Source organism: Equus przewalskii, chromosome 29 (assembly GCF_037783145.1).
Source record: "Equus przewalskii isolate Varuska chromosome 29, EquPr2, whole genome shotgun sequence".
NCBI classification, from domain to species: Eukaryota; Metazoa; Chordata; class Mammalia; order Perissodactyla; family Equidae; genus Equus; species Equus przewalskii.
In genome coordinates, this window is record NC_091859.1 from 29,733,110 (window position 1) to 29,755,151 (window position 22,042).

Sequence of the window (22,042 nt, forward strand, 5' to 3'; positions counted from 1 at the left end):
CAACCCTCTCCCATACGCCCCCCACAGCCCTTGCCCTGCCTTGCAGTTCCATCCAGAAGGGTGAATCCTTCCATGATGACCTGGCATGGCTTTCGCATCCCTTCCCTGCCACAGCAGCCCTTGCCCTTTGCTGGCCTGCCACATACCACTCAAACCAGCTTCTCACCTTTCAACTTCTCCAGCTCAGAGTCCAGCAACAGTCCCTCGATCTCCCAAAACGTTCAGGCATCCCAAAGAGCTCCCAAGACCTCTCTAATTACCCTCAGCTCTGCCCAGTAGAGGCCTGGGGTCCATGAGTCTGCACAGCTCAGCCCGTGTGGAGGAGGCAAGGACTCCAAGTGTTTGTCTCCTTCCTGGTGGACCTCTCTGTTCCCTGTGAAAATCTTTTTGAAGTCCCCTTGGCTTAAGATAGCAAGGGGCATTCCTGGTCTCTGACAACTTTCTGCGTGGAAATCTTCCCTCTCCCGTTTCTTCATCTGTCTCACCTTCTCTTGAACATCGGCTGAAGTGAGCGATTGCTACAGGTCACAGAACTGTGCGGGACTACTCCTTACATCGATGGTCTAGCACAGTGGTTCTCAAGCACAAACAACTTTGTGCCCCCTTCTTCCTCATTGAGGGACATGGACAATGTCTGGAGACATTTTTGGTTGCCACATCTGGAGGGGCGCTACTAGCATCTAGAGGGCCTCGAGGTAGGGATGCTGCCAAACATCCTACAATGAGCAGGACGGCCCCTCCTAACAAAGAGTTCTCTGGTCCAAAATGTCAATAGTCCCAAGAGTGAGAAACCCTGGTCTTGTACTTCCCTTTCTATGATCTTGGGGGAAACAGGGAGGCGACTGTAGTTCTCAGGGTTGGGGCCTTTAGTCAACAGTAGAAAGAGTCTCATTAGACATCCTTTGTTATTTGTATTAAGAGCTCCTGAGGGAGAGTGGCACCAGGCTGGATTAACCCAGGAGCTCAATGATGTCTTCAAGGACCTTTCTTTTGAGCTCCCTTCCACTGTGCCATCCTCACTGTGTTGGTCTATCTGCTCAGGTGGGCCCCCCTCCTTCCCAAGATGGCTGCTCTACCTCCAGGTTTCACCTGCTGACCAGAGGTCCAGGGGCAGAAAAGGGAGTGATTCCTCCTTAGCTTTTTAATCCACAAGGATAGCCATTCCCAAATCCTCAGCTGATTTCCCCCTCACGTCTCCCTGCCAGCATTGCCTCCCTGGCGCCCCCCCCCCACCAAACCTGTGGCTGCAGGTAGAAGGAGAGTACCTTGACTGGCTTTCACCAATCATGACTCAGCCCTGGGCCTGGGTAGGGGCACAGCCTCTCCAGAACAGCACAGCCACCCATTACCTCAAACCAAATTGTTGTCCCACTAGCGAGTACAAAGAAGGAAGGATGGCTATTGGGTAGGAAACCAACGGTATCTGCCACGTCGTGATCCAGTGTTTCTAGCCTTCTCCTCTTACAGCTCAGAAAACTTGACTTCACATAGAGGCTCAAAGGCAGCGGTTCTCCGACTTAAACGTGTAGCATTGTCACCCGGGGACAGAAGCTTCTGCGCTTGGGAATCCTGTAGATTGTGCCCTATGTACCATTCATCCAGTTGTTCATTTGCATTCTTTATAAAACAGCAATCATAAGTAAAGCACTTTCCTGAGATCTGTGGATCATTCTAGTGAATTATCAAACTTGAAGGGGGCTCATGGGAACCCCTGAGTTTGTAACCAAGTCAGATAGAACTGTGGATAGCCCAGGGACCCTAATTAGAGCTACCATCTGAAGTCCTGCTGGGGACTCGTCCTTTTGCTTGTGGGATCTGAGGCTAACTTCAGGCAGTATCAGACCTGAATTGAATCGTAGGACACCCACTCGTTGTCAGAGAATGGGTGCTGGCATGCGCTCATATAATCGTGACAACAGCTTTATCCTTATCCCCATTTTAGACATGAGTAACCCAGAGTGGCTTCACATTCCCATGATTACATAGGAGGAAGCAGTCGAGCTCAAATTTACCTTCAGATTCGTTTCTCTCCAGAGGCTGAGCTCTAAATCTGGGGGACAATTTAGCACGATGCCAGGAGGTACCACATACATTTTGTACATGTGAACAATTTTCCTGCTCTTGTGCAACGCACAGCCCTGGAATCACTTCCCCAGTGTTGGCCAAACTTGCCTGATCATCAGAGTCACCTGGGGCATTTATTAAAAATAGGGATTCCCGGGCCCCTCCCCTGATGATTCTGATTCAGCAAGTTTGGGTGGGGCCTGGGAATTTTTATGTTTAACAAGCTCCCCAGGTGATCCTGACAATCAGGCCAATTTGGCAGATACTGTGCTGTGCTGTCTCGACCAGCCTCCTCACTCAGGTGTATCCACCTGCCGTAAAACCTGCCCTTCTGTTGCCCAGTTCTTGGCTGGGTAGCTGACACATTTCTACGCAGAGATTCTAAGAGCTGGATATACTCTTTTCCAAGCTCCACGCTGTTGCTGAGTCTTACCCTTGGAAGAATTTTAATGAATCAGGCAATATGAATTCAACTCAGCATGGCCAGATCCAAACCCATCAACAGCCCCACTCCTGTTTCCTGTTCTTCCTCCTCCGTTTTCTAACTCAGCCAATGACCCACCATCCACCCAAACAGCAGAGCCAGGAATCTTTGGCACATCCTCACTCCACTTTCTCCTCCACTCATTTCCTGATCACCGTTTCCTAGACATTTATTCCTCCTACATAATGCAAATCAGCTGCTCTGCTTCTTTCCCACTGCCTAACGACATCCACTCCACTTTTCATCCAGACCAGCTGACTGACGAGGCTTTCTACCTTCAACCTTTGCCCCCACCCTATACATGCCACCCCAGAGGAGGCAGACTGTCCATTCCAAAGATGGCTGCAATAATATCTCCCATCGCACATGTTCTTCTAGAATCTTACCACTACTCCATCAAGAGGTAGGGTCTAATACCGCTTCTCTTGAACACGGGCGCGCTTTAGTGACTGTTTCAATCAACAGAGCATGCAGAAGTGATGCTACACGACTTCTGAGGCTAGTTCCTGAAAGATGGTCCAGATAACACTTTGCCTGCTATGACACGCATACTTGACACCTTCAGTCTCCATCTCTCCCGGCATGTCAGCAGTCAACCACCCTGAGACCGCCATGCTGGAAGGAAGCCCAAACTATCCCACACAGAGAGACCGTGTGGAAGGCTCCAGAACTACACAAAGAGAGATATCTCACCAGCCCCCAGCTGCTCCTGCCCTGCACTATTCTAACGCCAGCCCCCGTCTGGCTGCAACCACAGCAGAGACCCCCAAACTAGAAATGACCGGCAGACATCTTCCCAAATTCCTGACCCTCCAAAGTCACGAGAGATAAAATAATTGTTTTATGCCAGGAAGTGTTTGGAGTGACTTTTTTATGCAGGAATAACTAACCAGAGCCCCACTCAATGGGCACATGGTGGCCAGAACTGTATGAAGCAGTGCTACTCAAAGTATGGTCCCTGGCCCGGGGCCCAAAAGTGAGCTGTTGGTTCCCAGTCAGTGTGGATACTGAGAGTAAGTGTTTAGAGGCTTTTGAAAGGGTGATTTTATGCTTTTTGCGTCTAATCATCAAAAAATTTGGACTTACGTTTTGTCTGGATTTGGGCAGACCTGGGTTCAAAAAGCAGAGAGGAAACCGCTTTTGACTGGTTGGTCAGACACATCCCCTTCTGGAAACTGTGCTGCATTGAAAGGATGCGGCGGAGAGGCTGTGAGCGAGGAGTGGGAGGGGAAAGAGCTCCAGGCAGAGGCAGTAGGATGAGGGGCCCCTCTCTGATGCAGGAAAGAGTGACGTGTTCATGGGATCGCAAGAAAGCAAGGCACTCCTTGACAGGCGCTCACCTTAGGAACCCCTTCAGCCGCACATAACAGAAACCCCTACTCCAGTGGCTTCAACAAATTGTGGTTTATTTTTCTCGGTGTACCAGAATCTTGTCTGTGACACTCCCATATCTCTTGGCACTGGACACTTCTATGCACACCAGCCAGTCTTCCAAGTGCCAGAACTTGCAGCTCTTGGAGGGCTTTCTCCAAAGTCGCAGGTCACCCTGCCCTTGGGTGGGATGAGGGCATGTTCTGCACCGCCTCCCACAGTCCTCCAGTGGGATCAAACTCCGGGTGCCCCTGAGGGATTGTAGTTCATAACCCACTCTGTATTGCCTTTCTCATCATCCTTGCCACATGCTCCTTGTCCCTGATCAGCATTTCCTGGGATCATTTACTAGATAAACTACCTGTATTCTGTGAAGCTATAGCAGCATAAGCAAGATGGAGAATGGTAGGTAATCACGCTGGAGAAGTAGACAGGGGCCAGAGAGGCAAAGAGGTGGGGACTTGCCTAAGAACACACAGAAGTGGTGAGACAGCTGGAATTAGCCCCTGCTCCTGCGATAGCAGATGTGTCCATCTCATTAGGGTGCATTCTTGACTAAGAAGTCAAGAAGCAAACTTGCAAACTTAATGTTGCCTCCAAAACCATCTTGGTGATTCTTCCTACAAATGACCTCACGTGAATTCTTGCTTCTCATGGCTTCCTTCCTTCCTCTCCTTCCGTCCTCCCACTAAGCAGCACCCACCTCAGAGCACTCCTAATACTGAGGCTGTCACACCAAAAACAAACAATCAAAGGATTCGTAGGAGCTGGAAGCGCTCCTACTAGTATATCCGTATCGGTCAACTTGAAGTGGAAACCAGAGCACTTGAAGTCAAACAGACTCTGCTCAGCAAATGCCTCCTCCATGTACTAGCTGTGTGACTATGGACAATTTTCTTAACTTCTCTGTGCCTTCTCTGTAAATATAGGTCTGCTCATAATGCTACCTTGCTAGATCATTTCAAAATAAAATGTATAATCCAAAAAAGTGCCTCGGTCCTGCCTGATGCACAGGAGGAGCTCAGTAATGGCCCGTCTCTTCTCATCTCTTCCCACACACTCTCTCTTTCACAACAGAACGAAAGATCAAGTAAAGCTGCATTAGACCAATAATCAACTCCATTCGTCTGGTGTTTCTCAGCCCACTTGCTTCACATGATTATTTCTATGAGGCTAATACCTCATTACAATAACACAGCACTCTAATACCAGTGGGCCCATAAACAGAGGCCCAACTAAAATAAAACCATTACAATCATGGCCCAGATTGAATCACTGGCTAGTGGGCTCCCCAGTGGTTTGAGCAAGAGCCAGGCAATAGTCAAATAATCAAACTGCAGATGCTGGGATAGCAAATCGGCTGAAATTTAAACAGTGGCAGAGACCCAACGACAGTGGGGAGAAAGGAGAGATGAAGGGGCGGAGGGCGGGGGGCGGGATGCAGCCTTGCACAATGTTGGAATTTCCCTTCCACGGCCTCCCAAGTTAATTGGCCCATAAAATAACCAGGCTGGTTAATGAATAATAGGCTCATTCCTGAGAGGCACCTGGGTCAGGCGGTCACTCGGGGCCTGCTGGCTGTTGACTCTGCTCTTAGAGCTGAAAAGGATCCCAAGGGTGGGTGACTTGAAGACAGAGGCATTATGATCTCCGTCCTACTGTTCGCTCATGGGCGCTCAGCTACTTCGAAAGAGGATCCTGAGTCATAGAACCAAGAGTGAGAGGTAAGGAAAGGCAGATCAGGTTGGGGGGGTCCTGAAAGTTATACGATCTGGGAGCCCTCTTTGAGAAAAGTGAGACAAAATTCTGCATATAAAATAGACTCAGCCATCCAATACCACCTTGAATGAAAGAGTGGTCACCCCAACCCCACCCAACCCAAGAAGCGGGAGGCAGAGGAAGTGGAGTGTAAAGAGACAGCGGTTTTAGCCCATTGCACTTAAAATATCTTACAAAAACGCATGGCCATGTGGACATGTAGCTAGGGCCACCCCTAGGCAAATGACAGGCCCCCAAGCTTCCTTAGCTTCATGACAAACCCACCTCTAATGGGCACCTTAGACCATGAACTTCTGAGTTTCCCACATTTTGCTTCCTGATGCCATTCCATTAAACCAAGAACCAAGTGGCTACCTAAAGGGCAGCCACTAAGAGCAGGGCCTAACGAGACATGGCGAGCAGGACAGAGTACATCCCTGGGCAAATGTCTGAGGACTCATCAGACTGTTTCCAAAACCAAAACACCAAAGGCTTTTTGATCCCCCGGGCTGTAGCTCTCTCTGCATTTTATTTTAAAACCAAGTGTGTCATGAGATAGGCAGACATGGAAGCCCAAGTTCTTCCAAGGAGCCCGGACATTCAAAGGGAACTGTGGTTTAGACCTTAACCGGATCGTCTGTCAGTGGCTGAAAGCATCATGGTTCAGAGTGTAGGTTTTTAAATTACACAGATTTGGGTTTAAGTTCTGATTCTGTGAATTTAGGTAACTTACTCAACTGCCTTCAACCTCTGTTGCCTCTTACGTAAAATTGAGGTATGGATAACATCTGTTTCACAGAGGTGGAAAAGGTTAATTAAGATAATTCACATAAAGCACTTAGCCCAGTTTCTGATGAATGGTCATGGGAGACCGAGATTCACCGGGATTAAGAATCAATCCAGGGGTCTGCCCGGTGGCGCAGCGGTTAAGTTCCTACATCCCGCTTCTCGGAGGCCCAGGGTTTGCCAGTTCACATCCCAGGTGCGGACATGGCACCGTTTGGCATGCCATGCTGTGGTAGGTGTCCCACAGATAAAGTAGAAAAAGATGGGCATGGATGTTAGCTCAGGACCAGGCTTCCTCAGCAAAAAAAGAGGAGGATTGGCAGTAGTTAGATCAGGGCTAATCTTCCTCAAAAAAAAAAAAAAAAGAATCAATCTACCGTCCCTTCTTGTTATGGAATAGATGCTTGCTTCCTCCTAAAATTCATCTGTTAAAGCCCCAGCCCCCATTGGAGGTAGGGCTTTGGTGGAGATAATTAAGGTTAAATGAAGTCATAATGATGGGTCCCTGATCCAATGGGATTGGTGTCCTTATAAGAAAAAACACCAGAGAGCTCTCCACCTGTGAGGACACAGGGAGAAGGCAGTGGTCTTTAAGCCAGGAAGAGGCTCTCTCACCAGGCACCCATCCTGCTGGACTTCAATCTGGGACTTCTAGCCTCCAAATCTGTGAGAAAATAAATGTCTATTGTTTAAGGCACTCTGTGCTATTTCGTTATGGCAGCCTGAGCACATTAATACGGTTCCACAGATCAGCCCTCGCTATAGATAAAATTACTGGCCAGTAAATCCTGTAGTCTTTTGTTTTCCAGCATAAATAACATCTCCGATTTCCTTAGTGTTCTCATAAGAATAAAATGTCCAGGACCTTTACCAGCTGGGTGAGTGTGTCCAGAATCCATTCAAATAGATTGGATCTAATAGGCTGATGAAATATAACAATGCTCCTCTCAAACACTTGCATGCAACATCGAAGTTCGTCTTCCCAAACGGGATCAGACCAGAAGGAAAGCATCATCCAGGAATACTCTAGGCTGGGTTTTCAGTCTCAAGAAAGAAAGAAACAGGCATAAATAACTTCCAGTGATGGGCTTATTGCACAGAGCCTTGGAAATGTGAGGTGGAAGGAGAAATCAGCACACTCAACATCAACACTACAATAGTTCAATAACCTCATCTTATTCCTTCTACTCTGCGGTGGCTTCAAAGCAATGGACAATGTTGCCTACCAGTATTCAGAAAGCAACATAAGTTGAAGGACCTATTTTCTCTAAATTGAGCTAGTATTTGTTCTTCCTATAGTGGACACAAATTTTGATTGTCCAAGATACCTTCCACCTGGGGATGCACTCCTCCCTCACTCCAAGCGCTAGCTGGGGACTGCCAATCCCCCGACTCAAGCTACAGGGATGGGCCAGTGATCTGGGATGGGCAATCAGCACTTTATCTCTCCAGCCCCAGGGATTGGGCAAGAAATGGACACGTGACCTGAGTCAAGCAAATCAGTCTTCACTGAGATTTTTCTGCTAAAGCAGTCTGGGAAGATGACTTCCTTTATGGGGGTTCTTGGGAAGATGCGAAATCATGGCTTCTAGTGGTCATTTTCATCCATCACAGGGAGTTAACCTGTCTACAGAAGGAGAAAATGAGGCCAATGCAGAGAGGGGAAAAAGCAAAAAGATGAAGAGAGTATACTCTGAAGATGGTTGAGGCCTGGATCCAGCTATGCCTGAAACCTATTTGGACTTCCCAATTATGTGAGCCAAAAACTTTTACTTTTTCCTTAAGCTAATTTGACTTGGATGTTTTGGATTTTTTTTTTTTTGGTCACTTTTATCAAAAAGAGTCTTAATACACTTCCCATGACTGGAGATTTTTGGCATCGTTTGATCAAGTCACCGTTGGGCAGTGTTCTCCCACACTGCCTCATACTCAGAAGTAGCCAGTCCCCCTTGCTGCCTCATCTTCTGGCTGTCCAGTCCTCAGCTGCCAAGGCACAGCTGGCACCACCAGCTGGCACAGGTGGTCTCATGCCTGCAGACCTCGGCAAAGCACGCTGTCCCCACCCTAACCTTTAAAGCAGGAGAAGCCAAGCTGGGGCTGCTCTGCTTAAGTCTGTTCCCAGCACCTTTCAACCTGCAAATTCAGTGATCTTGGGGAAAGATGGTGGAGTCTGTCAGCCATGCTGGTCCGGCAAGAGGGAGTGGCTGAAGTCTTCCTGTCACCCGGACAGGCAGTTTTCAAAGTGGGTACCGCATGTCCCAGGTTCGCTCTGGAGAGAGATCCAGTTTGTCTGTCTTGGCTCATCTGTGTGCCGAGGGGAGGCTGGGGTAGGAGGAGCCAGTGCCTCTATCCACAGGACCCAGAGAGGTGATGTCAGCTTCATGTGAAGAGTGTCCAAGCCCCGTGACATGGAACTGGAGGGCACCGGCTCCGGGGGAAAGGGCATTCCCGCGGGTTTGATTGACAGTGCAGTGCAAATGAAACAGGGCCACTCCCAGGCCCCCACATCACGGCCCCAGCCTCATTGGTGATAGCACATCTGGGAAACAAGAAACCAGAGCTTGATGGCATTTCCTTCCCTTTTGATCCGTAAGGGGCTTTCACAGATGTCAGCTCATTTGAAGTCTCACACCAAGCTTGAGGACAGGAGGAGAGGACAAAGCAGTGGTGAGTCTCTTCCACGTTTTATGCGGGGAGACCAAGGTTAAGAGGGTTAAATCACTTTCTCAAAGCCACACTGTCAGTCCTGTGCCTCAGTTTCTCTGCCTCAGTCTTTCCCAGCTGTACCTCATCGTGGCCCATGGATCCATCCACCCCCAAAACGCATGAAGGCTTAAGCAATCCCTGCCGAGTCCTGCCCAGCCAGCCTGGACTGAGGCAGGAATTTCCTCAACACACACACATGCATCCCACTCACACATTCTTACACATATACCTATACACACAGGCACACGCTCGTTCACATGTTCACATGCATGTGCTATACAGTCATGCATATATGCTTATCACAGACGCATGTGCAAATGCCCATGCAGATACAAAACAGGAAGACACACGCACACATTCAGCTACAGTGGAGTCTAGTGTCCTGGCTCCCTCCTTAGGCACGTTCACAATACTGAGCCCCGGACCTGACGCCTGCATTCCTCCATTGCCCCAAGTCATCCAGCCTGCAAGTTCCACCCCTCAACTCCCAGATTCCAGCGATTTCATCCCGGATTAAGATCTGAGTTTTTTAACTTACAGCCTCTCCCTGATGCTTCAGGGCTACAGTTCTGTCACGACAGCCTGCACAAAAATCTGTCACTAACATATGTGGAAATGCAACGGAGAGGAGGTGTGATCCACTGGAAAGGCCAGGGACTCATTCGCTCGTGCCAAAGCTAGACAAGGAGAGGGCACAAATAAGAAACCATGGGCCGTAGTCACTAAAATAGATGATAAATCCCAAATACATGTTCGCAGATCGGATTTAGCACTATCATCAAAGAAATGCAAGAATCAGGAAGCAAGACATCTATCATTGCAATTCACTACATTAACTCATTCAAAAATATTTATTGTGTTATTTGAACACTTACTCTTTGCCAGGGTAGTATTGGCTCAAGTACAGAGCAGTAGAAGAAACAGATGGATGAAGACGATTAAGTCTGCAAATATATTAACGGAACAGGAGATTCCAGACACAGACCTATATATAGGGATATATTTTAACGATGAAGGTGACAATTAAAAGCAGAAAGGGAAAAGACTATCCAATGCATGGTATTGACACAACTGCTCATTTATAAGGAAAAAAATCAAATTAGATCTTACTCAATGCCATTCAAAGCAACAGATCCCAGACGCGTTCGACTTCAACATCGAAAGCAAAACTACAAAGTAGGCTCCATAACAAACGAATTCGGTTAGAGCACGGCCAGTGGTTGGCAATTAGTTCTCATCTTCAGCACGGTAACACCACGCCCACATCTTAAGTGACAATATTTGGGGCCCCCACTTCTAGCATTATGATGGGGCTTCAGTAGACTAGAACACAGGAGAATGGTTTTGCAACCTTGAGATGTGAAGAAGGCCTTCATAAGCAAGACGCAAAACTCGGAAGCTATAAAAGAAAGACTGACAGCCGTGACTACATCAGAATTCAATGTTCTGTCAAATCAACACCAAGTGAAGTTCAAGGGTGAAACTCTACAGCAATCCAAGCATTTTTCGGTAGAGAAATCATTAACAAATTTGCCTACATAATTTGTCATGCAGCCATTTTACGGAATCTTAAATAGTGGTTAAGAAAATGACGCAAAGTTATATGTACGGGTGTGGAAAAATTTCTGAGACGTAGAGCTAAGTGTCAAAAACAAGCCACAGAACTGGCTAGAGAGGCAAATAGATCCCGTTCATGCCTAAAGTGTGTGTGAAAATTATTATGAAACTTCATAGAAAATGGACAACACTCACACATAATGAACTGTCCGTGTTGGTTATCTCTGAGGAGGAAAATGCGGTCCACAGGCGAGGGATGAATTTCATTTTTCAGTCTATAAGCTTCTGAATTGATAAGATTTTACAACAAGAATGTACTCATGCATTTCGTTTGTATAATATATGAGAGAAAGGCAATCATAACATTCATAATCAGATCATCGTGCTGTCGTCCTGGCTCCAGTGTATATTAGCTTTGTGACCTGTGGCAATTTGCTCAGTCAAAATGGAGCGATAACACTTACCTCATAATCGTGTTATGAGCACTGAATAAGATAAGTTATAACTACCGTTTATTGAGCACCTACCGTATACCATTCTTTTTAAACAGACAGTTGTCTTTTAAATACTCTATCAGACTGAACAGGCGTAGCAACCTCATAGCTGTTGTAAGTGTCTTGCATGTAAGGAAACCGAGGCTCAGAGAGGTGAAGTAACTTGGCCAAGGTCACAGAGCTGGTAAGTAGCAGAGCTGGGGGGAGACCTGGATGTTTTTGACTGTAAGATCAATGCTAGTTTCTCCCATGTTCTCCCTTTGATTTTCTCTCTGAGTAGTGGTGCTTACACTGGGCTTAGGCAACACCCCAGAATAGACCTTAGCCCAGCTCCAACAGAGCCCCCAGCCTAGACCCTGCAGAAGGGGGCCCAGGAATTACTGACTCATAGCCACAGCCGATTGCTCACAGACAGTGTCTGGCAGCATCCATCTCCCACTTCCTCTGAAATAGATAACGACAGCTATTTTAGCCTGAAATGCCACTGGCATAAACACACAAAGAGTAATATGTCTGGACGCAAAAAAATTCCTTGTAAAAGAGTAGTGAGGGACTTTCATTATAAAACGCCTTCCCCTGCTAGAGCCAGCCGGGACCCCCACCCCGGGGACCCCCAGCCGAAGAAAGGAGAGGACGAAGAGAAGACCAGGGGACAGGTACCACATAGAGGAGGGGGCTAGGAAGAACCTTCAGCGGCAGAAACTGAACAGATGTTTAAGAGCAAGGAATGGCTAACTGGATATTTGAATTATTTGCAGCAGGGTACATAATCTGATTTGTTTCTGTGAACCTACAATTTTCAGTAAAGTCTAATCTACCTACAAATGTTAACTAACTCCTCTTAAGGACTTTTTATGTGGCAGGAACTGTGCAAGGAATTTCCACAAATTAGCAGATTTAACCCCCACAACAACTCAGTTATTATCCCAATTCTCTAGATGAGGAAACTGAGGCACGGAGAAATTAGGTAAGTTGCCCAAGATCTCAAAACTATTAAGTGACAGGTCTGTCTTCGGAGTCCATGCCCTTAACCACCACTGCACACAGCCTCTCAAACACTTGGCATAAGGGAGGTTTTTGCATTGAAACGAATGAAGGAGCTAAAAGTCAGGTCTGGGTTTATGTCGCACAGAGAGGTTAGCCTCAGGGCAAAAATGGCCTTGAAAACATCAGGAATACTCAGAAGTCTGGGGAAAGGGGAATGGAATGAGCTTTCCAGCCAATCTTATCTGGATCTCAAGGGTTCCAGAGCCCCAGCTGTTGTCTGGGTTATATTCCTGAACGACTTCACCACTTCCTCTCCCGAGATCTCTCTGGGGGTCAAGAAATCCTAACGTGGCTGGGCCTGGCGTCCTCTGCTCCTTGGCAGCTGGGCCCCTGCCTTCCAATTCTCCTTCCAGGCCCCAGGTCTGTTACACCCTTGTCGTTGCTTGGTTGCACTGGGATTTAAAAGGATCAATATCAACTCTGCCTGCTGCTCCCAGGGCAGAATACATCTAGAACTATAAATACAGACATCAGACAAGGGTAAACTGGCGGCCATATTATTGATCTTGCCTGATTGGAGAACACGGCTGATACTCTCTGGCTAATGGGTTCCCTATGACTATCCCTAAGTCTAACCAAGCACCGTCCAACAGAACTTTCTGGAACGATGAAGATGTCCTGTGTCTGCACTGTCCAATAGGCAGGCTCAAGCCCCATGTAGCTATTGATTAGTTGAAATGCAGTTAGTGCAACTGAGGAAGTGAATTTTAAATTTGTGTTTAATTTTAATTTAAATAGCTACATAGGGCTGGTGGCTACCGTATTGGAACTCGGCTCTCGACCTTGGAGCACGCTCCATGAAGAAGAGTCAGACGCCGTGACAGCAAGCAGGGGAATTGCTGCCCAATGCCAGTTGAGTCTGTATTGGTTTCCTATTGCTGCTGTAACAAATTACCAAAACTTCATGGCTTAAAGCAGCATACATTTATTATTTTTATAGTCCTAGATGTCAGAAATCCAACATGTACTTATTTCACTGGGCTCTAATCATGATGTCACTGGGCTGTGCTCCTTTCCAGGGGTTTTAAGTGAGGATCTTTCCTGCATTCCTTGGCTCACGGCTCCTTCCTCCACCTTCAAAGCCAGCAGCATAGCATCTTCAAATCTCTCTTTCTCTTCATCACCTTCCCTCTTACAAGGACCCTATGATTACATTGGGCTCACCCAGATAGTCCAGGATAAGCTTCCCATCTCAAGATGCTTAACTTCCGTAAAGAAAGTCATTACAAATCACACTGTAAAATCCCTTTTGCCGTGTAAGGTACCATATTCAGAGGTTCTGGAGATTAGGATGGGGACATCTTTGGGGGTGGGGAGGCATTGTTCAGCCTGTCACAGAGCCCTGTACCGGAACAGCAAGAGACGAACTTCTAGCTGTGCCTCTACGGCCTGCATCTGTGCCCTGATCCAGAGGTGTGGACCCCACTGGGGGCCAGAGTTGGAGGGTAATGCAGGGCTAGCACCCCACTTAACTCTAGTTGGTGCCATTTGCTTCCTTTATGCAAATGGGACCCAATGGAGTTTTGCAGTGTACAAGCTGAGCAGCTGTACGTGGGGACTCTGTGAGAAAGCCTCTATCCAGCAGACAAGCCATCCAGAAAGGTGAAAGAGAGGAACGGTAGGCAGACATATTCAGGTCTTTCTCCTGGTTCGACCAATCAGATGAGGCCCTCTTCATCCCTCAGGGGAAGCTTCAGTGAGCAAAAGGTAGGGACTACGTTACTTCCAAATACTTTCACCTTCCAGGAAATGGGGCAAAAGTTCCTTATGAAAACATGAGGACAGAGGAAGAAGTTTCTCCTAAAGTGCTGCCTGGCTTAAAGCATCTAGCAACTAGTTGGCTGGGGTAAAGATTCCCCCCCGACACCACAGCACATACCCAACCCCTCCCCATCCCCGACTGCTTCCTAGACCGACACAACAGGAAGACCGATAAGACCCAAAGTCCCTCGCCGCCTAACATCACCTCTTACAAGTGGCCCACAAAAATGTCCTGTGGCGTTGGCCTTTCCCCACTGCAGAGGACTGAGTGAAGTCAGCATTCTTTACATCTCTCTCTGCCTTAAGCCAGTTAACCAAACCCCCTTAAAGAAGAGGATCTGTCATTGTAGTCACAATTTTCCCCTCTACCCAGCACCAGTAACAAAAAGAATTTGTCTGTCTCCATCCTCACGCAGTCAGGGAACTCCAGCTACCATCAGATTCCCCCCGTGAGTTCTGGGAGTTCTCAGAGGGGCTCAAGTGTGCTCACCAATGTTCCCTCCCAACCACCAGGTAGCATTAGTCGTTTGAATCGTGTCCCCCCAAAAAAATTATGTTGGAGGCCTAACACCCAGTACCCCAGAAAGTGACTTTATATGGAGATAGAGTCTTTACAGAGGTAATCAAGTTAAAAGGAGGCCATTAGGGTGGACCCCAATTCAACAGGACTCGTGTCCTTACAAAAAGGGGAAATTTGGACACAGACACAGACACACAAAGGGACGTGATGTGAGGAGACAGAAGGAGAAGATGGTCACCTACAAGCCAAGGAGAGAGGCCTGGGACAGAGCCTTTCCTCTCAACCCTCAGAAGAAACCATCCCAGCAGACACCTCCATTTTGGGCTTCCAGCCTCCAGAACCGTGAGATAATAAATGTCTGTTTTTCAAGCCCCTCAGTTTGTGGTATCTTGTCACAGCAGCCCTAGCATACTAATACAGGAACATCTTAGCTCATTTTCAAATTTTGGAATAAAACTGATCATGAGCTTCTTTTTCTTTCTTTTTTAATTGGGCACATGATTTGAAATCTACCGCCCAGGATTAAATGAATTGTGGTACGATAGAAACCTTCGCAGCTATAACTATAGAAAAATGTGAGTATGGCAAGCAATTCCCATCTATTGTTAAATGAGAATACTGACCCCATCGCTTACCGCTGTGCTGCCTTATTTAAACTCTCTCTGACTCGGTTTCCTCATGTCTAAATTGCTGATGATCATATTAATACCTACCTCCTGGTGTTATTACGAGGATTAAGTCAGCTGGAACGTAGAAAGACATTAGAATAGTACCTGCACGTGGAAGGCCCTCTAGATGGATGAGCTGTTACAATTAGTGGTACCGTCTGATTCTACGTTTGTAAAAACCACTTACATGTTTACATATATGTAATTTGTATCTATACATATTAGAAAATTCTAGATAGATAACAGTAGTTAGTTCCAGCTGATGGGATACAGGTGATTTCCGTTTTCTTCCTTTTGTTTGTATTTATTAACCCTTCTATAAGAAGCACATCATGTATACAGAACACATTTTTACGGACTTTTTATTATTGTAGAAATGTGTCTTTTGGCATTCCTGAAAGTGTACTGTAACACAGTGACATACGAGGGATTGATGGGCAGTTTACAAAAGGACATTTTCAACCCTGTGACCTGGTCTTGGGTTTTTGGTGTCAGAGAGAGAGAGAGACCTGCAAGTTTGGTGTTGGCAGGGCTCTCGTCTTCCTCCTGTTCCTTGTCTGGTTAGCATAGGGGGCGGGGTGTGGCTAGAAAGGGGAAGGGCCCATAGAACAACCCATGAACAGAGGGAAGAGCCAACCCCGGCCAGTGGGTGACGTGACTTTGATCATTGATCCCTCCATATATGAAGTGTGTCTCCACTAAGAAGCTCTCAATTCTTTATTCACTTACATTCATTCTATTTATGCATTCAAGAAACGTCAAGTACGTACTACGCACGAGGTCCCGTCTTAGGAATAAAAGATGATTCAGATGTAGTCCCTGCCCTCAAAAGGCTCACACTCCAGTGCTGAAGACAGATGACAGATGCTCCACCATGAGCAGTGACAATACCAAGAGCTCAAGCAGTGATGCACGTGGGACACAAAGACCCTCAGGAAGGCCAGCCAGGCCACAGAAGCTGTGGGCCGAGTCTCTCCTCAAGAACTCCTCCAGAGCCTGCTTGGTTGATTCTGAGATTTTAGGCCTCATATCTAATAACCCCCTGTACTCCCCATCCAGGGGAAGGTCACACATTGCCCCTGAAATTTTGTTCTTTGATATTTCTACAACCAGGTGAGGAGATGAACTCAGACATCGAGAACGAAAGCATTCCAGGCCCACAAAAGGCAAGCGTCTGATTTTTTGACACAGGTATACCCCTGCCAGGTTGATAACAGCTAACAGAAAACATTTGTAAAGCTGTTTGCAAATTTGATAAAAGGCATCGTAAAAGATCCTGGCCAATATTGAGACACAGGTAAGTGTTCAATAACAAGCAATCATGACTGGAAACTCACTCCAGAATCTCAAGCTTCAGGCCAAGAAAACTCCGCTGCTTCCCGTCGCTGTCCCCCGCGGCCCTGCCTGCCTCTGGGAGGCTGAGCCGTCTCCCTGTAAAAGTCCCAGGGGTTGCTTTCTCTGCAACCTGCACTCCTGGAGGGTACTCAAGATGCCCCCAAGACCCAGGAGAGGCTCTGAAGCTGAGGCAGGGCAGAAAAGAAAAGTATTTCTGAAGCCTGGGAAAGGAGGAAATTAACGAGTCCTCATGACCACTAACATCACTGCCGCCATCACCATCTTCATTCTCTCCATCGTTTATTGAGCACCAACGACATACTCAACACTACTGGGCTACAGCATGAGCAACACAGGGGAGGTTTCTGTCCCTGTGGAACTTCTATGCTCGTGGAAGAGAGACAATAAAAAAAGTCAGAAAATTCCAGACAATGATAAATGTTATAAAAGCGGGTGATATGGTAGAGAGGAGCTTGGGTGAGGAAGCTCAGATAAGATGTGAGGACGAATCCTGGGGCTGGCCCCGTGGCCGAGTGGTTAAGTTCGCGCGCTCCGCTGCAGGCGTCCCAGTGTTTCGTTGGTTCGAATCCTGGGCGCGGACATGGCACTGCTCATCAAACCACGCTGAGGCAGCGTCCCACATGCCACAACTAGAAGAACCCACAACGAAGAATATACAACTATGTACTGGGGGGCTTTGGGGAGAAAAAGGAAAAAATAAAATCTTTAAAAAAAAAAAAAGATGTGAGGACGCATCCTTAGAGGTGAGAACCTAGTGATAAGAAAGGACCACGAGGCTGAAGATTCCTAAGGCGAGTTCTCCACACAGAGGGAACAGCACATGCAAAGGCCCTGAGGTGGGAACGAGTTTGGCACATTTGAGGGACTGAAAGAAGATTGGGGTGTGCACCATGGCAGTAAACCACAGGGAGAGGATAGGAGACGGGATGGGAGAGAGACGAGGAGCCAGATCACACAGTGCTTGTAGACCGTGACGAGGGATTGGATTGTGCTCATAGATTTATTGAGCAACTATTATATTCCGGGCGCTTTACAAGCACTTTCTCTTTAAATCCTCATGGTAACCACACAAAGCTGATGTAATGAGCACCACATTATAGATGAGAACAATATGATGGAGGGAGGTTACAGGATGTGTTTTATACCCCACCGTAAATGGCAGAGCTGGAATTTAAATCCATATTTGTCCAACTCCAAAGTCCGTGCAGCTAACCACTACGGCATGCTGGGAAAAGAATAGGATTTTCGCGGTTACAGGGCATCTGTGTGTTCCCCTCTCTTCCCTCCTCTTGACTCCCCCCAACGGCTTGTGCCTCCTCATTTCCCCTGCCCTTTCCCTCAGACATCTGTGGTATGTGAACAATTTGAGGGCCGGGGCGAGACAGCTTCCCTGAACCTTACATGAATCTCGGAGCCCGGGGCTCTGCATCGACAGGCAATCCTGAGTGTTGCGGGGAACCTTCCTGCTCCCCCACCACGCTTCTTCCAAGCAGCGGCAGGAGCCCCCCTAGGGTAGCACTCTCAGCATCTCTCCCCCCTCTCCCCTCCCCTAGGGAAGAAGAGGTGACTTACCCTGATGGGTGAGGTTGACAGGAAGCCCTTTTCCCTCCCCTCTCCTCCTCTCATCTCTGCTTTCCTCCTTCTTGGGACCGTGTTGCCCACATGGAACACCCATTCTGCTCTCCCACTCGCGGCAGGCTCTGACCTCTGAGCTGCCTGTGTCTGGTGGGTAGATCTGTCTGTTCCAGGGTGAGTATTAGGATGCCCATGAGTCTGCCATCTGATCCGAGGCTAACTTACCTCCTGCTGCCTTTTGAGAAGCAAACAGTGGGGAGAAACACTTTGTAGGGAGACAATTAATGTTCAAGGGTGTGATGCCATTATTGGGCACCCACTGCATGCCACCATCATCAATGGGCCTTGGCTTAGGTCCCCTGAGCTGTGATTGGGACATCAGTAAAAGTTAGGTGAATAATCTTAGCTCTGCTTACCTCCCTCAGTTATTGTGAGAAGCAGCTAAAGCAGGGCATTGAATGGCAATGTGGTCCATAAACCATAAAGCTCTATTAGTAAGTGTGGAGGGAGGAGAATATGATTAATACGAGGAACCTGGGAGTAAAAGTAGGATGTCAGAACCAGGAGTAGCCAGAGAGTGTGATGAGGAGAAGGCACGGATCGGGGGATGGGGGCAGCCTGCCCTCAGCAGTACATGACAGAAAGAGCAGAGGCTTTGGAGTAGAGACCTGGGTCAGAGGCTTGGCAGCTCAGTTTACCAGCTGTGACTCGGGCAAATGACTTAACCTCTTGGTCTATGTTAGCCTGTTTCCTCATCTGTGCAATGGATGAGGCATCTGTCCTGCATGCCCAGCATCCATGCCCTCCTTCAGGTAACAGCCTCCTGATTTTTCTTGCAGAACCACCTACCCCCACTCTCAGGTCATGCTGTGGAGCTGACCTCGCCCTCAGGTCCAAGGTGGGCATTTGACAGAGACCTGAACGACTTGAGCATGAAAGTTGCATAGCCACAGTGGGTTGTTCAGAAATGGACATGTAAATCTATGCTCATTCTGAGACCTTTATTGAAACTCTCAGGAAGAGAGAATCTCTTCAGGTTGTGAAGCGGATGGATTATAAAACTGGAGCTGCTGGAAGAAAAGTTGTCACAACAGGCAGCCTGGTTGAGAAGCAGATCCAAGAGATAGAGAAAACAAGACTAAGACTTAATGACATTTTCTGAACCCCTGGACCTAGCCATACCTGAAGCCCAAGACTTTGCCAATGAAAATAAATAAATTGTCTTTATTTTGATGAGGCCAGTTTAAGATGCTACCTGTTACTGGAAGTCCCAGCTTATAGAGCATTTAATTTAATAATATATTCCAAGTGCTTAAAGCCATGCCTGGCACACAGGAGCTACTCAATATCTGAAGGCCATTATGTTTAAGCTCACATGACTGCACCTTGGTGATAAGGCTTGAACCAGAGGTCTTAAGGAGGCCCGTGTTGTAGAAAGCAAAGGGGACACTAGCCCTCCTCTGTAGCTCTTGCCTCCTATAAAGAGCCTCCAGTATCAGAGATTCGGCAGCCTCTGGCTGCCAACCAAACGCTGCCCACCACACCAAGGGAAAGGCCTCACCCCTTCCCACTCCTCACAGCAGATCCAGTGACTTCCGTCTCCATGACATCTAAGCCAGTGCTTCTTAACCTTGGCAAAAGTTGACATTTTGGACCAGATCATTCTTTGTTGTAGAGGCATTCTTGTGCATTGTAGGATGTTTAGCAACATCCCTGGCCTCCACTCCTTAGAGGCGATTAGCACCCCCAGAGCTGTGACAACCGAAAATGTCTCCAGACCTTGACAAATGTCCCTGGGGGAAAACCACCCCAGCTGAAAACCCTGATCCAGACCTAAGGCTTGAATGTCCAATCCGTTGAGTAACCTTGGTGGTGAAATGTACACCCCAAAGACCCCAAATTTCAACGACACAAGCAGTGTGAGTTTTAGAGAATTTAATGCACAGCAAGTTACATGATAGTGGTGAAAGCGGCAACATGGGTAAAAAATAAAACAGAGCTTCTAAAGGCATTGTCATCATCAGCATTGTCGTAATGAGCCATTATGTATTGGGTACTACCAGGCACTTTTCACTTACTATCTCTCTTATTCCTCATCACAGCCCCATAAGAGGAAGGAATACTAGAGATGAATCACAGATGGGGAAACAGAGGTTAAGTAACCCGCTCATAGTCACATAGCCAGCAGGAGGCAAAAGGCATGACTGGGATTCTAATGTAGGTAGTCTGACCTCACAGCCTAAGTTTTTAACCACAATAATCAGAGGTGACATCAAAGGAGTTCCTGAGATGTAAGCCTAGATAGAAGATGAGAGATGATAGATAGATGGATGGATGGATAGGGAGATAGATAGAGAGATAGATAGAGAGAATCAGAAATATGGAGCCAGAAAAGGTCTCAGATATTATTGCAGTCTGTGGGTCCCATCCTGGAGACCAAGTCCACCAACGCCACTTACCAGACGCTGATTAGAAGCCCTGATTGGCTATCAGGACAATCATAAGAATCCCTAAAATGTGATTTTATTATATAATCAGAAATATTTATATATCTGCATCATAAACAGCAGGAAAAGAAAATTATTTAACAACTAGTTCTGTTCATAAGACAATATCTTTCAAAACTTGGGGAGAAAAGAAATCAGAAAAAAGGCCTGAAGCATCAAAAATCGTGAGACCCTGCTCGGGTCCAATCTCGTTGCTTCTAACGAAGGTGGGAAATTTGGGGAGCCAAGTTGGACAAAACTAAAAGGAAAAACTCAGTTTCCCTCAATTCGTAGTCCTGAGGACACTGTCTGAGGAAGATGTGCCCGTGGAAACGTATTTCTTTTTTCTAGCTATATGTGGATTAGACTCTCCAAAGAACTTGTTCCTCTGGTTGGCTAGCTGGCCATCATTTCTAGATATGGAAACATTCCCATAGAGCCTCCTCAAATGATCACGTGAGCAGCAGGGGATCCAGAGAAGGCAAAAGAACGAAACCACCCCCATCTTCATCCTGCTCAGATTTGGGCAAGAGTGGGAAGAAAGGCTGGCTTGGCCAGTTTGCACAGACCATCCATGTGACATGTGCACTTTTGCAAATAAAAACATATAAATCCTGACTGTGGCCATTTGCTTATTTCCCGATCTCCCCTCCAAGACTGTAACCTGCTCTTTGTATCTCCAGTGCTCGATACCTTTCTTGCCATACAGTAAGCATGCCATAAATGCTCATTGAATTAATTCATGTTTATAGACTAAGGCATTAGTCAACAATGATGAACACGGACTTCAAGGACCAGGGTTCACATCCTGGCTCCTACTGGCAAACTTTGTGACCTCATCCAGGCTTCTTTGCCTCATCTGTAAAATGAGTAAATCTGAAAAGCGAAAGATCTATGCCAGGTGAGTGGAAAGGTAAATGATTACAGACGTTTCAGAAGGCAATCTGTGAGCTCTGAGTGAAATTAAATGTACGTATGTCCCAGGTGCAAATATGCCAGAGAAATTCCAGTTTATGGTAATGGGTGATGCCAGGGGAAGTAACAAAGTTGAGCGTAATGAATGTGGTCTATGGAATGCAACGCAGCAAAAGAAACAACGTACCATACATACCGAGAGCAACGTGGATAGATTTCAAAGGTGCAATATTCACCTGCAAAACAAGCAAGCAGCCAGAAACACATGAAAAAACCTACAACCTCACTCCTAATAAGAAAAAAATGCAAATTGAATCTATACTGAGATACCATTTTTTCACCTATTAGATTGTTACAAATATGGAAGTTTGACTTTATTGGCAGGACTGTGGATTAACCGGCATCTTGTACATTACAACATGTAAATGATGCAATTCCATGGTGAGGAATTTGCAAATATCTCGTAAAGGGATGTAGCATTTGTCCTTTGACCC

The 22,042-nt window shown here is 47.0% G+C and overlaps 1 long non-coding RNA gene across 1 annotated transcript; it reads left to right on the forward strand.

The window, feature by feature from the left end:
• Positions 1 to 5,451: 5,451 nt before the first annotated feature.
• LOC139080203 (uncharacterized) lies at positions 5,452 to 10,871 on the forward strand. Its single transcript, XR_011534512.1, has 3 exons — positions 5,452 to 5,643; positions 8,078 to 9,130; positions 10,055 to 10,871. It is a non-coding gene; the product is annotated as an uncharacterized lncRNA (long non-coding RNA).
• Positions 10,872 to 22,042: the final 11,171 nt, after the last annotated feature.